This window comes from Bombus pyrosoma, linkage group LG16, assembly GCF_014825855.1.
Source record: "Bombus pyrosoma isolate SC7728 linkage group LG16, ASM1482585v1, whole genome shotgun sequence".
Classification (NCBI taxonomy): Eukaryota; Metazoa; Arthropoda; class Insecta; order Hymenoptera; family Apidae; genus Bombus; species Bombus pyrosoma.
In genome coordinates this window covers 2,413,912-2,431,121 of record NC_057785.1, presented here as the reverse complement: position 1 = coordinate 2,431,121, position 17,210 = coordinate 2,413,912, and the positions used below count along the sequence as shown (strand labels likewise).

The 17,210-nt window shown below is 45.0% G+C and overlaps 1 protein-coding gene across 2 annotated transcripts in view; it reads right to left on the bottom strand.

The window, feature by feature from the left end:
• The window catches only part of LOC122576196 (GATA-binding factor C-like), an 88,497-nt gene extending 86,217 nt beyond the window's left edge, over positions 1-2,280 (bottom strand). For both annotated transcript variants that reach the window (XM_043746116.1, XM_043746117.1), the window contains exon 1: positions 1,749-2,280. The gene's annotated coding sequence lies outside the window, so the exon portion shown is untranslated. The remainder of the gene's footprint in view (positions 1-1,748) is intronic.
• Between the last annotated feature and the right edge of the window lie 14,930 nt (positions 2,281-17,210).

Below are 17,210 nucleotides of genomic sequence, written 5' to 3'. Positions count from 1 at the left end.
GTTAATAAGCTGCTAAGTGGAACGTACATGGAAACTAAACGCAACTGGTCGAGCCGCGTAAACGACACGAATCGATGGCGATACGATGAAACTTGCACTCGGAAAGCCACGAATATTCGACTCTTTCGAGTCCCAACTCCTCGCCATCGTAGAGATTTTGATAAATTTGAGAGACGATTGTCTTCGTTTACGAAGCGGCGAATCGTCACGCTATGTCCCTGCAGGGATTTAGCTATAGCAATTTTAAATCATTCCGCTGACGTCATCCACGAATCGATCGTCCTTTACTCGCCAATCGATCGGAAAAGAGCTAGCAACAACGGAGCAATTTTTCAAACGGAGTTGTTTGCTTCTCAAAGACGATACCTACGACAGGCACTAACGACGCTCGTAATTTTCATTTCCGCAATTCAACAGATTTAGCTAGGCCAGGCAAACGGCCGTTGCAAGAACAAAGGAAAATCCTGAGTCGCGGAAAGTCCTGACTCACCACGCGTTCTCGCCGGGTTTCTTCCGGTGAATTGGTCGATCTACCTGCGCCGTCGGAGTTCGATCGACTCCGGTAGCCTAATACACACACACACACACACACACCGACTCTATCTTTCTGCCTGTTTTCGTGGAAATGAAACTGTTACGCAATCAACCGTAACGAGTTACACGAGTATTATTCGTGCATCGGGTTTCTAATTTGCCATGGAAAGCCGGTAACCCGATCGATCGGAAAAACTCGACTCTCCTATGCCGCGGTTTCCCCTGGGAACCTAAAATTCCGAATCGAATAGGAAGTTTCTGTCGCTCTCCGACCGCGAGATCGTAACGCCAAGCGAATTTTCCTAAGATTCGAGTTAACTTTTAGTTTCGTAGGGTGGTGTGTACGCAAGCTGAAGATAAACAGCGGAACGTGAAAGAGAATTAGCGACCGTCGGCGCCATCTTTTCGTCCCACTGCCGCGAGCAAACAAGCAATTCCTTCGACCTCTAAATAGACCGAAGTCAACGACCTATCCGAATAAAAAGGCGCCGCTGTTTTTGTATGGAATCGCGGGCGCTCGATTCTAAGCCGTTACATTTTCCACGCAAAGGCAGGTAAACGTCAGAGGGACGAACTTCGAAAGCAACCTACCGACAACTTGAATTTCACCTGTGTAAGGATCTGAGACTTCCTAAATTCCAAAGTCGTACTTTCTCTACCAAAAAGGGAACCGGAGTATCGCTACGACTCCGAAAACTCTGTCACACGGATCTCTACAATTCCGATTTCTCCGACGTTCGATCCTAAGAGAATTCGACCTACGGACCGATCGCAACTCTATCGCGATACGTCGACGCTACGACGCCGATTTTTCTCCACAGCGACCGGATTTTCACTCCGCTCTCGACTCCGTTTGTCCGTCCATCGCACTGAGAAACACGAACAGAAACATCTCTCCTTGGGCGATGTACAACGACCCTCTACAACGACCCTGTACAGTGGAAGAAAAAACAACCGACTATCGAACTATTGCACACTCGGAGGACGATCGAATGGAGGCGCCAGAGGAAAAGCGTGCGGCGATCTGGCTCTTAGCAGGTATTCGCTGGAAATTGTCAGGGAATCCAGTGGAAATTCGACTTGGCGTTCGTTACACCGATAAAAGGATGGAACGTGGACCGCGGAACAAAGTGGCACACGCTGCTCCTCTCTGGAAATGAGTGGGCGGTCGGTGGAGCGGCGGTTCGCGATCGTTACGAGCCAAACACGCTTACCTGAACAGTTATGAATTCCGAGTGGCGCGGTATGTCGCCGCGCGGCGTCTCGTCGCTCTGTGGGCGTGTTTCAATATCGTTATCACTAAGTTAGCACCAAGAAGACACTGCACAGTACACACACACAGCACATCGTGGCGTTCGGATGGTTGCCCGCGTCGATAGCTGGGCCCCTGTGTATCGCGCGCGTCGTCCAAGTCGTCGTCCAAGTCGTCGTCCAAGTCGTGGCCGAGCCGTTCGTGAGAAACAACAGTACGATGTAACGAAACCGATGCACAGGGAAAACGAGCACGGTGAATCGTGCACGGAAAGCTGCTGGGCTTGGTGCTCGAACCGGGTCGTCGGGATGTCAGGTTCGCGTGTCTCCGCGAGTTCCCCTGGCTTTCCTTCTGCCGTCTGTTTTCCTCTCGCTCGACTGCTCGATCCGCGTTGGGAGGGGAGACAGATAGAGAGAGAGAGAGAGAAAGAGAGAGAAAGATTTTTGGAAGCACGCGCGCGCGCGCACGTAAACTCGAGTCGATGCGACTGTCGTGGCACCCGGCGCGGAACTAAGGCGAACGAAAACACCGGTCTCGGCGTTCCCCTCGCGTTCACCAGCGTTCGTTAGCGTTCGCCAGCGTTCGGCACGACTCGGCACGACCCGGTCACGCCCACCGCCACGGACCAACCTACTAGCGGGCGTTTACTCCCTCCCCACCATAGAACCAACGAGAACGACCCAGCAGCGTTCGTGTTGCTTCTCCTGTCAACACCGAGCCTCTCCCTTCTTTCCAGCAGGACCCTAGCGGCGCTCCTTTTTCCGCGGTGCCTAGCCTCTTGTTTTTCCAACCGCGATTTCACCTTTTTTTCTTTCCCTTGTTCGTTCTAGGGCTGCCCTCTTTACACTCGTTTGCCGAATCGACGATGTGCACGGAATCCGAGGATTCGCGGTTAATACGTTTGACAGAGCCGCTAACGAGTTTGCGATTCCAGTTTCTTGCTTTCCGGTCGATCCGTCAACAGCAGCCGGCAAATTTACGTACCCGGCTGAAACATCCCTATGCTCCTTTAGCGACGTTCCCCAATCTTTTCATCTCCGCCTTTCTCCCTCGCAAAAGGACTCAGTTACCCTTCAGCGAGATATATCAGAGGAAATCGATACGCCGAGAAATCGTGCACACCGACCACGATCCTGTCGCAGTTGCTCGATACTTTCTTAACGTCGGGCAGATTGAGCGCACAACGAGCGGGACGAACTGTCGGAAAATGAATCGCAATTAGCATAATCGCGACGTCTGTGTGTGAACGCGCGTACGCACGTGACAGACTCTCTTCAGCGACCGATAACGGTTACACGTGTTTTTCCTTTTTCTTGTCACGAACGTCGTAAACGAGAGACGTGTGCTTAATTAATATTGCCAGTGCGAACCGCGGCCAAACGTCGTATCCATAGTAACCTATTATCGAAACACGCTATCTACCTACATACCTACATTATTTGAAAAAAAAAAAAAAACAGCGCTGGAAAATCCATCGCAGACGAATCTGGATCGGAGGTTCGGTGAAGGATAGCGGCGAGTAGGTGGCCGATTAACGGAGCAAATTTTTCAATCGCATTGCTAGGGACAGTGTGCGTGAAAGCGTCTATCTGAGCGATGATCTTCGCGCGGGGCACGCGCCGTGCCTCCCGTTTTCCTCGATCCGATCTAAATTTGGGTCGACCGATCGCGCAAGGCATCTCTTTCATCGCCACAAACGCACACAGGCGCGCGTACACCTGCGTAAAGGCACGCGCTCGCACACGCTCGCGACAGAGAACGATGAAATCAGCGCACTGATCCGACGGAATTATTCAACACCTCCCTGGCTAGCGGCCGCATCTACATGATATTCGTTCGTTCGATAAGCTGGATTTCACCGGCGGACATCTTTACGGTACTTGCAAAGTCTAGGAACCGGCAAGCCACTCGCCCTTGCACTTTGCCTTCCGCCAGACCGAGTTTTCAATAATCCTCGTCGAACGCTGCTCGGTTGCTATCTGTTGGTCGAGAATTAGCTAGTTCAGCCGAATGATTCTGCACTTTTCATTGTTATTTTCTCGCTCCCTTAGGTACGCGGATACACAGTGGCCGATCGAGAGGAACTTCATCAAACGAGAATTATAAAAAGATCATTTCGTGGCATGGAGTTATATTTACTAATAAACTTCTAGTACGAAAGTTGGAAAGATTCACTGCACGTATTTCAAGTTAGCCGGCGCTCGGTCGACGGACCACCGGAAAATCTTTCAATTTTCATCGAAGTGCGCGTCAACCACCAAAGGACTGTATCTGTATCTATACGACTGAACATCTGGTCGCGCGTTTAAATCGCAAGAGGCAGCACTAGACTCTTAGAAAACGGGTACATGTCGCGTGTGTAGATATTTGTATGGAATAACACGCAACGCGCAACAAAAGTGCTTTTTGTACAGAACCGTGCAATGTTGTTTCCGTGTGTAGGCCGTGCAACGCACCCGTATTGGTTACTATAGTTTTATACCTAACAGTTTAGGTATCAACATCATCCATACCGTGTTCGTCATCATCCATGGTGTCCACGTTTCCCAGTCACATTTCCTAGTCTCGGATGTTCGCGTTGTTTCCCGGCTCGATTTCTTCCTGGTATTCGTCCAGATGTTCTCGTAGGAGACGTACGAACACCTTCCTCGTACGCTGTCAGATGTTCGTACGTCTCCATCGCACTTGAGTTTCCCTCGTTCGGCGAACGATTCTCTCGATCAACTGCAACGAGAAATACACCGAGGGTTAGCACGGTTGATCTTTGTATCTGTCCACGCGAATTATTGCAAAAATTGTTACAAAAGTTAGTTGGAGTGTAGGATAAAACTCGTAGAAATCCGTGTAACAGCAACGCGACTCGGCCAGTTTGGACGATTTTTTTTTTCTTTTTTGACGGACCTTAAAACGATGGAACGCGGTCCCTGGATCTGGCGAAAACTGTTGAAGACACGTAGCGAAGGGGTAACGTGCCGAAATATTTATAACGAGCAAACATTTGTAAATTTCCCCGGCGTTCCATTGTAAAACACTTTGCACGTTAGGTTAGACGCGCGGTTATCGGCGATCTACGCAAATTTGTCGTGCAAATATTCCGAGTCGCCGGGGGTTATTAATGTATTCAAAGCAGGCCGTACGAGCATATGGTACGTGCACGGTCTGATGGAACGATTTGGCAGCGTCGAGCCGCAGTATCTGCCAATCGGTGGTGAGAACTGCATTAAATTCGCTCGGGAACATTGAATTTTCCACTGGCGCCCGTTCTATCGCCGCGGATATTCACCGCGTGCCGCCGATAATTGCGCGATTCCGCGTGCCGTTCGAAGAAATCTCGCCCGCCGTTTCTTCCAATTTTTCATCCGCCGATTCAGCTTCGGCATGACGCGTAATTTTAAATTATCGGCGACCCCGAACGTGGCCGAACAACGCCAAAATTACCAGGACACATGTATCGTGATGCACTCGTGTCAAACACGCGGGTAAAGTTGAATTTCGCGAAAGACAGGTATCGTAGGAAAATCTTGCTGCCACGCGACATCGTGAGAGGTAAAGATCGATCGTCGACGTGTTAGAGACTCAAATTCGCTATTGTAATTTTCGTAGGTCGGAGATGTGGACCGATAAAATGACGAGCGACAGAATCAGGTTGGAGATCGGCTGGTAATTCGATGGTACGTTGCTCGGTTTTGGAGCGGGTCGGGCGACCATACACAGCTTACGTGTCTACCTAGATACAGGTACACGCGTGCACGCGTTTCCGTGAGCCGATCTCGATGCCGGCGGCCTATCTAGATGAGATACGACGATTAAGATACACGCCCCTCCTCCGAAAACCAGAGGCCGGAAAGCAACGAGAGATGAGACGACAAGAGTGCACCGACTGGCGTTACAAGTTGGCCCAGGTCGGGCGATCCGATAGCGGCTGACTTTTCCGATCCGCTCTATCGCGATGCAGCCGCGAGAACTCGTCGATAACGTCGCCAAACGGCGTTAACGAGTAACCGATTGACTCTGACGATCGATAGGCATCGATAACGCGTCAGCTTTCTTTCGTCCTATCGCGCAATTCCAAACCAGTTCAAATTCCAAAGAATATAGTCTGCGGCGAAATACTTTTCCTAGCAAAGTTCATTTCTATGGGAATGGAAAAAGGCCGATCGTTGATTTATGCTTCCTCCGTGAGATCGTTAACAACCCGCACGTTACTGCACCGGTTTCGACGTTGTCCTCTCGAACCTCTACACGCAATCCGCTATTCGGACTCGTCTTCCATCTAAAAGCGTTTTAAACGCTGCGATTCGGATCCGATTCGCGGGATCTGTTCACGGCCCAACGACCTTCGACGCGACGATCGCTCCCCGGATCGCTTTCTACCTCCGAGGCTGGGGAAAATTCTCGAGGGACATTAGCTTTCAGACGGAATTTCCCTGTATTTTGTAGCACGTATTCGCCTATTTTTCTCCATTTATACGTGTGCCTGCGTATTTTCTTATCTCTACACCTTACACTTTTATTCTCTTGCCTCTCTTCTCTGTGACGCAAGTACGCGACACGTACGCGTAGCAACCTTCCAGGCAACTTGTTAATCGCGCTCCTGCCTCATACGACGATAGCGTACTCGATCATCGCGATAGACGACGAGTTTCGCCGAAAGCTACAGCGAGAATCGTCCAACATATCGAAAATAAATAATCTCGAGACGATAACGTAAACGGCGGAATGTAAATTCCATTTACAACGAACGATATCCCTTCGTTGCGTTATCGACCATCGGAACTAGGATCGACGATGCGAAAAAAGCTCTCGGCCTTTCGGCTAATCGCGAGAACAACGTAATAGGCGCTTTACCGAAAGAAGCATCTCGGCGAGGAAAGGGTTCGGTGATTCTGTGGTCGGGCCAAGTCGGTTCGATTCCGTGGCGGGAAGGACGCGTGTCTCGCTTTCACGGCGTTGCGGGTCGGCTGGGTGGGGGTAAAAGCGCGGTGTGCGTGTGGCGGTGGTGGGGGAAAGGGACGTGGACGGGTTGGCGGCGTTGCCGGGTCGCCGGGTGGCTGGAGTACCGACGGAGAGTACAACCGAACAATCTGTAGAAGCTTGTTCGGGACGAGAGAAGTCCGTAGATCAGCCAATCAGATAGGCATACCCCCCCTCTCGTCCATTGTCACAAAATGGCGGCCCTAAATCAGCCAGACTCCGCCTATCGCGACCCCCACCCTCTGGCGCCTCCAGCGCCGCGTCATGAAAAACTCCGCCTATCGATTCATTTTTACCGCTCTTGTTTCCCCTCTCTTCCCCTCTCTCTCTGTTTCCCCCCTGTGTTCTGTCTCTGTGTCTGTTTGTCTCTCTCTCTCTCTCTCTCTCTCTCTTTGCCGTTCTCCCGTCTTCCCGAGGAGTCTCGGGATCTTCGACCGACATACGGGCCGTGCGTCTCGATTTCCAGCGGTTATTCGATCTGGAAAATCGGAAATGGAAAATATCGTAGAGATCGTTCGGAGATGGAGGATAACGAGGGTGAATCATCTAAGCGCCGGATATTCTTCCGGGATAATACGCTTCCGAGTGACTTTCTATTCTCCAAATTGGCCTTCGTTTAGCCCCTAATTGCCACTAATAGTCCTAACGATAATCCGACCTTGTAATTTGTCCACGCTGACCTGTCCATTCTCCGTTTCCCATGGAGTAGCTCGACCAGCGGCGCTTAGCTATTCGTCCCGCGTACTCCTTCATCCGGAATAATAAATCGGCGTCGATATCTTTGCTCCAGGAAGACTCACGTAGCTACCTGATCTATGGCCATTCTCCTAACTTTATCCGCTGGCGAGCCGAATAAAAATCGGCTGGAAGACGCGCTCCGGCCATTGATTCCAAGTAGCTGCGAGTTATGACGCGAGCGAGCCACGATATTCGCTAATTACAACTCACCGAATTGGAAAACTGTGAAACAGGTCGATGTACCAAGAACCGAACGTCCAAACGACTCTGTAATCTCGACTCGATCTTAGTCTCCCACGTACCTAGGCGCAAAAACGCCTAAGTGGGTATCTACCTATTTTTATTCTGTCGTTCGGGTTGCTACTTTACGGGCGAACGTATTTTTCAAAGTACCGCGGTTGTTGGTGAAGCTGTCCACAAGAAACACTCTCGATGTTCAACAAAAAAGATTCATTAAACTATTAGCAATCAACAGTCAACAATTTACCATCAACTATTAATGATCAACATGAAGTAGTCGTTGGTGAAGATGTCCACAAAAAATACTCTTCATGTTCAACAAAAAGGATTCATAAAAATATTAGCAATCAACAGTCAACAATTTACCATCAACAATTAACGATCAATGTGAGGTAGTCGTTGGTGAAGGTGCCCACAAGAAACATTCTCGATGTTCAACAAAAAAGGTACATTAAACTATTAGCAATCAACAGTCAACAATTTACCATCAACAATTAACGATCAACATGAAGTAGTCGTTGGTGAAGGTGTCCACAAAAAATACTCTTCATGTTCAACAAAAAGGATTCATTAAAATATTAGCAATCAACAGNTCAACTATTTACCATCAACGATTTACCATCAACAATTAACGATTAACTATCAACAATAATTAACGATCAACTATCAACAACAATTAACGATCAACGTGAGCTAGTCGTTGGTGAAGGTGCCCACAAGAAATACTCTTGATGATCAACAAAAGAATTTATTAAACTATTAATAATCAACAATCAACAATTTACCATCAACGATTAACGATTAACGATCAACTATCAACAACAATAAACGATCAACGTGAGGTAGTCACTGGTGAAGGTGCCCACAAGAAATACTCTTGATGATCAACAAAAGAATTTATTAAACTATCAACAATCAACAATCAACAAATTACCATCAACGATTAACGATTAACTATCAACAACAATTAACGATCAACGAATAAAAATCAAGAGTCTCTCGAATTGTGTTTGCATCGCTATGACTCTAAACCTGTCGCACTTCGCAGCTCGGGGCGGAATGAAAATTTTGTTCGAAACCAAACGGATTCTTTTCTTTGTTGCCCCTCGATATCCCCACTACGCACGCGTTCATTAGATGTCGGCGACGGTTGCCGCATGTGCATTCTTCCGAATATTCGGCGAAAGAACCGTAGGGATATCGATGGTACGTTAGACATGTCGACCTCACGTTTTGAAGGTACAGCGCTTTGTGTCGCGAAGCTACTGGAAAGTTGCGTGGTCGAGTGCCGTCACAAATATCATTCGGAATATTTAGTTACGTACAGCTACTTAAAGTTTCTAATTATACGCTGTTTTTAACGTACGCGTTCGGTTGGTGAGCGAGTAATAATAGGAATTTAGGTTACGAAATCGGTAGCTTTTTCTCAATAATTATCCGATATTCCTAGCTTCTATCCTCGCTTTATTATCAGGGTTTCACCCGATAGAGCAGCAATTGGCCGATAATTTTCTGTCTCTGTACGCGCGTGACCTTAGGTTCATCGGGTTGCCACGTTATCGCGACTACTTGCACTTTCACCGAGCGCGTATTTTAACCACAACCATCCCCCTTCTGCCTCACCCTCCACCTGATAATCCAGATTTAGCGAAAGCAGCCTTTGGAATAAGCGGCGCGCGAAATAATCCCGCCTCTCACCGGGGTCGAAGCTCATTATCGTTAAATGTGTTCGGAAACTCATTTGGCCGGCAGCGGTCGCGAATAAAGTTCGATCGAATTATTTGTCGACCGCGAGAGTTCGTTTTCGGTCTGCTGCGCTACGATTAAATCACACCTCTAACGATTACTCTATTGACTGCTCTATGCGTCGCTCTAATGACCATTTCGCGCGATACACTGCACTCGCACCGCGTACAGCAACTCGTCGATCGGATATCCCCGGTAACACGGTCGCAATTCGCTGGGACATTTTATTCGGCCATTCAGTCGGCGATCCTAGCGTTGCGAAAAGCAAGAAAGAAGATCAGTTGTTAGGGATAGCTCGTGCAGGGTTCTCGGCTAATGCCACTGATTTTCCAATCTCATTCTCGAGTTCCCTAAAAAATCCTACTCGCGAGAATCGATCGCTACGTTCCTCGTAATTGATCGGTCGTCGTCAACATTACTGGGGGCAGCTGCCCTTCAGGGGCCATTGTGTTCTCTTTGACGCAAGTTCCGAGTAGCGTAACCTGATTCGAATTCGATCGTCCACGACGAAGTACCTGTGGAGGACTTGTGTAGAGGATGTTTGATCGACAGATTTATTAGACGAGATCGCTCGTTCTTGAAATTGTAGAATATATTTCAAAACAATTCAATAAATTAGTATACAGATAATATTCCCTGAGACGACCGTACAGTGTACAAGTCGCAAAATAAGATCGCTGATACTGATCGCTCGAGAGATACTGATCGATGACTGTTGGATAACTGCTTGATAACTGCTTGATAACTAAACTCTTTTCGGTTTATTTATACTGGTCGGGCAGAGTCGGAAAATTCAAATTCGTCTTTGTTCAATGGCGACATTATTTTGCCTGGAGTTTATTTATTGATACACTGTGTGCTACTTCGAGACAAAACAACAATATGATTTGAATACCGATTTGTTTAAAACGAGTCTTCTAGCAAAGTAAGATAATATTTCTAATATTGGAACGAGATCAAACGCGATGTACTTTAAAATACTATTACACTCCTCATCAAAGAGATAGCCCATGTGAGCTATCTTTAATTTCTCAATGACGCGTGTAAAGTTTTTCGTCTGTAACGTTTAATATGAATACATTATGAGCGCAGAATATGCGGTTCGTTGGAAATAATGAAAAATATTACGAGGTTTAGTGTGTAACAAACAAAAATTGTTTTATTTTAAGAACGAAATGATAGCACATGTACGATAAGAAAATAATGATCAACATAAATTGTAACTAACAATAATTACTTATCAAGCGTATATACTTATTTAATAATGGGCACATCCCCCTTTACTTTCTGTTACTTCTGTTGTACGATTTGCTATCGATTTATATAGTTTCTGGATGTAATTTTGACTTAACGTATCCCATTCGCGTACAATTGCATTTTTTAATTGTTGTACGCGTTGATACCGCTTTCCATTCGCGCATACGCCGTGAACAAGTTCTGGCCAGCGATTTTCAATAATATTAAGGTCCGGGGAGCGTGCAGGCCACGACAAAATAGATATATTATTTTCATTAAAGTACGATTGGACCAATCTTGTCGTGTGTAAAGGTGCATTATCTCGTTGAAAGACGTAATCAGGTGCAGAAATGCGTTCTGCGTGATTATTTATTTGTTCTTTGATTAAATTTATGTATCGGACGCTGCTCATTCTGCCAACGATGAACTTGATACTTGTGTCGCCGAAATAACCGGTGCCGGCCCAAACCATCGCGCTGCCTCCTGCCATTTGTCGTCGAATCGCTGACATTGTCTGTTTTCTTGTGTCGTGAAAATAATATTGCAACCCATCAGGACCATCCAAGTTGAATATTTTTCGTCTGAAAGTGCCACCCTTCTCCATTTATTTTTCCAATGCATTCTTTCTTCTGCAAAGCGTAAACGTTCTACTTTGTGCTTCGTCGTTAACGAAGCTCTCTTTTTCAATTTTATATATTTAGATATTTTTGCGGGATAGTAGAACTCCACGAGCACTTGAAACACTGACACTAGGCCCAGCAATTTTCAATAATATTAAGGTCCAGGGATCTCTCTGACCTCTTTGACGAGGAGTGTAAATACGCGCGTGTATACAACAGACAGGCTGTGGCGAGTATACCACAAGTTCTATCGCGTTTGGTTTTGTTTGCGAAGGTAAAATAGTTGCGTTAACATCGTCCGATCGATGCGTTGCTTTTCGCTTCTCTTTCTTCCCCGCTCGCGCTGTCTTTTTCCAAATTCGACAAAATAGCGTGTTGCGTCTATCGAGCACTCCCGATCAATCGCGAAGAGAACACACGCTGCACCGAGCTTTTCCCGCGGAGACCAAATTTGATTTTGGTTGGGGGAAGCTCAAGAAGCTCGACCTTCGCGGCTAAAGGACAAATTAGAAGGAAATTAGAAAGTTAAAGGCCAATAAAATGATTAAAAAGGTGTCGTTCTTCGGCAAATGACGGATTCAGGGACTAAGCGATTCGCCATAAAACGTCCGCGAATTTGCGGCAGAGACCAATGGACGAGCGGTTTGTCCAACAGTCCAGGTACAAAAGCGTCGTAAAACCGACCCTGTCGCAAAGTGTCCCTTATCTTTTTTTTATTCTGAAAGCAGGACAGTCTCTTTCAATGGCTAATTCGAGAGCTATCGCTGAACTCGACGAAGAATTCCAGGCATAATGAGTTTGGCCTAATGTTCAAGTGACGAGTCATCGAGTATTGCCATCGTTAGGCGTCGTTAGCGAAATCACTTTAAACGGTGGCCCGTTAACCTTCGTTTTCCGACTGCGGAAGAAAGCGGCCCAACGTACAAAACCATTTTGTCTTTGAAACTTTCTCCTTTCAAAATCAATCGCAACGATCGAAGGATGTTTGCTACTGTCGAGCAACGTATTTACGCTCGCCCAGTGCGATCTTTTATTTCTAACGTCGCCAACAATTTCCAATATCGAATTAACATTAAACGGACATGAATCTTGTTGCAAATATGGAACATCGATATCGGCTACCTCTACACCAGGTACGCTATATTCCTCAGAAAGATAGTTTCGTCCTTTTTATCGATTAAGATGATTTACTTGTAAAATCAGGTTTGCAGGCAATTTAATAAGAGCGTAGCTGCTCGTAGCTAACAATCCTCGCGTTCTTTCCCCTCAAATTGTTTATTGTTCTATCAAACTAGCAGACGAGCGACGACAGTTCTTGGCAAAGCGAACGATCTCGAAGCGAATGACCGAGTTAATCGACAGAAGTTTTTGACGTTCGTCTGTCAAATTTTGGAAAATGCCGGTCCATACCGGATACAAGTGCCGCTGCGTATTTCGTCACTGTGCTGCGATATGGTTTCTTCCTCATAGCTGGAACCGTAGATCGCTGAACGATGTTCGCGAGTGCAAGCTTCCCGGTAAATAAATTGCTGCAAGTTTCGTCGCGAGATACGCGAAGACGCGCGAGAAGGAAGGAAGAAAAGTTATTATCGGGGAAAATTTGACTTCTGGGAGGTCAGCCGGCGAAGAAAAAGAAGTCTCGCTATCTGAAAGCAGACCCCAGAGAGCCCTCCCTCTTTCCTTTTTCCTCTGCCCGTTTATTTCCACCGTTTGATACCGCGCCACAGCTTTTTCTGCGCCGCGACTACTTACTTCTCCGAAGGTCCTTTATCCGACAGCAGTCCCTTATCGACCGGCCGACCAACTTTTATTTTCGCTAGAAACGCCGGCCTGAATCGTCTTCGACAGCCAAGCTCCACCCTTTGCGAGAAAAAGCTAATACGCGAGCAAATGGCTATCGTTGGCGATGGGTCGTCGAGCGATCCAACGCATTTGCTTCGTGTTGAAAAACCCACGAGAAATAAACAGACTCTGGAAGCATCGTTATATTATCGCGAATCCGCGTTTATTCACAAATTACGTTCCATATTTATCGATAATATCGAGACATTTGACGATATTGTACTGACGATTTTATTAATCGTCCGAGTACACAGTAATGTCATACACGTGCAATAGCGTTGAGAATTCTGAAAAATAGCGTACAATTGTGGTGGACGGTGAGACGCGTTGTTGGTTAAATTAATAACGAGACGAGTCGATCTCGTTAACTATATTTACGGATGTTTTAAAATGTAGAATACAAAGTTAATCGCAAGCGTTGCTCGCTCGATGCTATTCGTTGTAAGATCGCGCGATACCGCGGCACTGATACTAATTGTCGTGCCGATTCGTTAGACTGATTCGTTATACTTATTCGCTCGACTGATGATCTCCATGACTCGATACTGATATTGATTCGCGCGACCGACTGTGTCTGGAGAACACGGTCGCCTATTTATGCTGATCGAGGGGCGGAAGGTTTGAACTTGTCGCCGGTTGTCGGTTGCACGTAGCAGCGAAATTGCTTTGTGCAGAGTTTGTTTATCGCATTATGTGCGTCGTACAGTGTCAATCCTCCGTGGCAAGACAACTACGTGAGGCATCTTCAAGGCATATACAATGCTTTAGGTAAAAACGATGGTGAAACAGCTGCAGAAGGAGTCGGTGGCCAGTTGTTTTCGACAAAGTAATAAGCTTTTATCGTATCGCACTGCGTAAATTCTTCCAATATTCTATTATTCTATATTCTATTCTAATATTCTAATATCCTATCTTGATAAATTTTCGATTATCGAGTAAGTAAAAGTAAATTTAGGAGGAGAGTACTTAATTTCCCGTTGCTTTTCGGGTTCAGCGACGACGTTCACACGGTTTCTTCGACGGTTTGTCCGCGTAAATTTGTTAGCTTGTGCTGAAAGATTCTCTCGTTTTATATGGAAATAGTAGATGCCCAATGATTTTTCTTTTACGTTATTTTATTCAATTACGAATGATCCATTTTGTTCTGTTAAAATAAAGACGACAACATTTGACGGACTTTCATATTGTTCTAAAATTGTTGTAAAAGACACGTGTTTGTAAAAAAAGGAAGATTCTTTGGCAACAGCTTAATATTTGGTGACTTTGACCGGCAGGTTTAGTGATTTTCCGTACAAAGTTTCACGTTCGAAAACTTTACGTCGCAGTCGACTTGCACGTGACGTCAACGTGATGTCACCGTTTAACCTGCGCTTAACGACAGCACCTGATGTTATCTGACGTAAAGGTGCTCATAAAGTAATTCCTTACGTCGATGAGATACTGTTAGGACGAGAGCGTATGAAATGCTTGTTAAATGTTATCTAAATGCTAAATTTCCGAAACTTACGGAAGTAAGCAAAGCCATGAAAGCTTGAAACTTTTAAAATGAAACGAGGATGGGAGCAGCGTTCGTCCGCTGACGTGTCGCTGTAAAGCGTAAATCGGTTTTGTCGGGCGTCGAATCCTATTCCAAGTATTTTATTCTTTTATTATTATTTCATTTCTAATTTGTATTATTACAATTTGTCCAACTGGACATTTGGTGAATTTTTCTAGCTTAATTGCCAAATGACATGTGCATGGCTACTCCCAGCAGGACACCATCTTCGAATTTGAGCTTATTTTATTTCTACGTTTGGATTAACACGATTTTTAAAATCTCTTTTGCTTCTCTATTTTTCATTATTTCTTGTCTTATATAGTTTTTTTAATTATTTAATTTGTACTCTACAATTTGTCCAACTGGACATTTGGTAAATTTTTCTAAATTTTACCTATGACGTGTTACAACAAACACTTTTTTTTATCATTTAATTTCTACTTTACAATTTGTCCAACTGGATATTTGGTAAATTTTCCCAGCTTAATTGCCAAATGACATGTGAATGGCTACTCCCAGCAGGACACCATCTTCGAGTTTGACTATTTTATTTATACATTTAGATTAACACGATTTTTAAAATCTCTTTTGCTTCTCTATTTTTCCTTATTTCTTGTCTTATATGGTTTTTTATTATTTAATTTGTACTTTAGAATTTGTCCAGCTGGACATTTGGTAAATTTTTCTCAATTTTACCTATGACGTGTTACAACAAACACTTTTTTTTTATCATTTAATTTATACTTTACAATTTGTCCAGCTGGATATTTGGTAAATTTTCCCAGCTTAATTGCCAAATGACATGTGAATGGCTACTCCCAGCAAGATACCATCTTCGAGTTTGACTATTTTATTTATACGTTTAGATTAACACGATTTTCGAAATCTCTTTTGCTTCTCTATTTTTCCTTATTTCTTGTCTCATATAGTTTTTTTAATTATTTAATTTGTACTCTACAATTTGTCCAGCTGGACATTTGGTAAATTTTTCTAAATTTTACCTATGACGTGTTACAACAAACACTTTTTTTTTTATTATTTAATTTCTACTTTACAATTTGTCCAGCTGGATATTTGGTAAATTTTTCCAACTTAATTGCTGAGTAACACGTGGATGGCTACTCCCAGCAGGANTAACATCTTCGAGTTTGAATTTATTTTATTTCTGCGTTTAGATTAACACGATTTTCGAAATCGTGCACTTGTACCGGTTGTTACTGCTCCTTCTCTTTTGCTTCTCTATTTTTCCTTATTTCTTGTCTTATATAGTTTCTTAAATTATTTAAATTGTACTCTACAATTTGTCCCGCTGAACATTTGGTAAATTTTTCTAACTTAATTGCTGAGTAACACGTGGATGGCTACCCCTACCAAAATACCATCTTCAATTTTGACTATTTTATTTCTTTAGTGAGGTCAGTGGGGTGTTTTTTAGTCTTCTTTCTATGAGACTTTTTCTCACTTCAGCAGCTAAGTTTTCTTCTTTTCATTTGAATGTATTTTGCAATCAATTCTCACTGAGAATTATAAGTAAATTATTCTGTCGTGGTACTATAACGTGAATAATAAATGATTAACGTTTAAATCTAAATCTACCTGTCCCAAGTGACTGGAACTTCGACCGCCCTGATACACATCGAATCCATTGGAAACTCAGGTTCCGGCAACTATCGCTGACTCTACATATATCGTTTCGCCTACTTATGGCACAGGGTAAACGAGCGATATCGTTGGACAGGACGAGAGGCCCGCTGAAGGATCCGAACGCAGGAATTCCGAGGTCGGGATAAACAAACAATGGTGGACGTGTATGCGGAGAAAAGTACCGCTCTGCTGGGAGAAAGGTCTGAAAAAACAACGAGTTTTCCTGAGAGAGGTTGCCTACCGTCGTTCGGCTAATTTACGACGTCTGCTGTTACAGCGCGAGGTCCATTCGACTTTTCTACATTGTGTAACTTGGACTCGTAAAACACAGACACCTCGACCGGACCCTGACCGCGAGATCCAACGATTCTCGTTAAAAGGACATCGATACCTCGGCCAGGAGACAACCTGGCCAGGTAACGGGACAGGAGGAGAAAAGAAACGAAAAAAAAAAAAAAAAAAAAGAAGAACGGCGGACCCCTTTTGTTTTTCGCGGGATTCGAAAGGAGTTTTCCCGCGTGGACGTTTGATTTAGGACGCTTCTCGCTGCTAACTCTAGTTACAGTTGACCATTTCAGTTTCACGGGTCGATTTCAAACGGGTCGGAGCAGATCGTAACGAATGGCACATAAACGCCATTCCCTGGAATTCGGGCAGTTCAACCCGAAAAAGAGAAACTCTGCTGGTCCATACACTTGAGCCGCGGATTCTCCTGCGTTTATGGCATACTTACGGGTTTACGCAGTAAACTACGTTCCGTAGCTTCTCTTTGGAAAGCGTAACGTTGCCGCAAATGTACGTAATGTCCGTGAAAAGGTACACGATATTTCTATCGATTCGATTA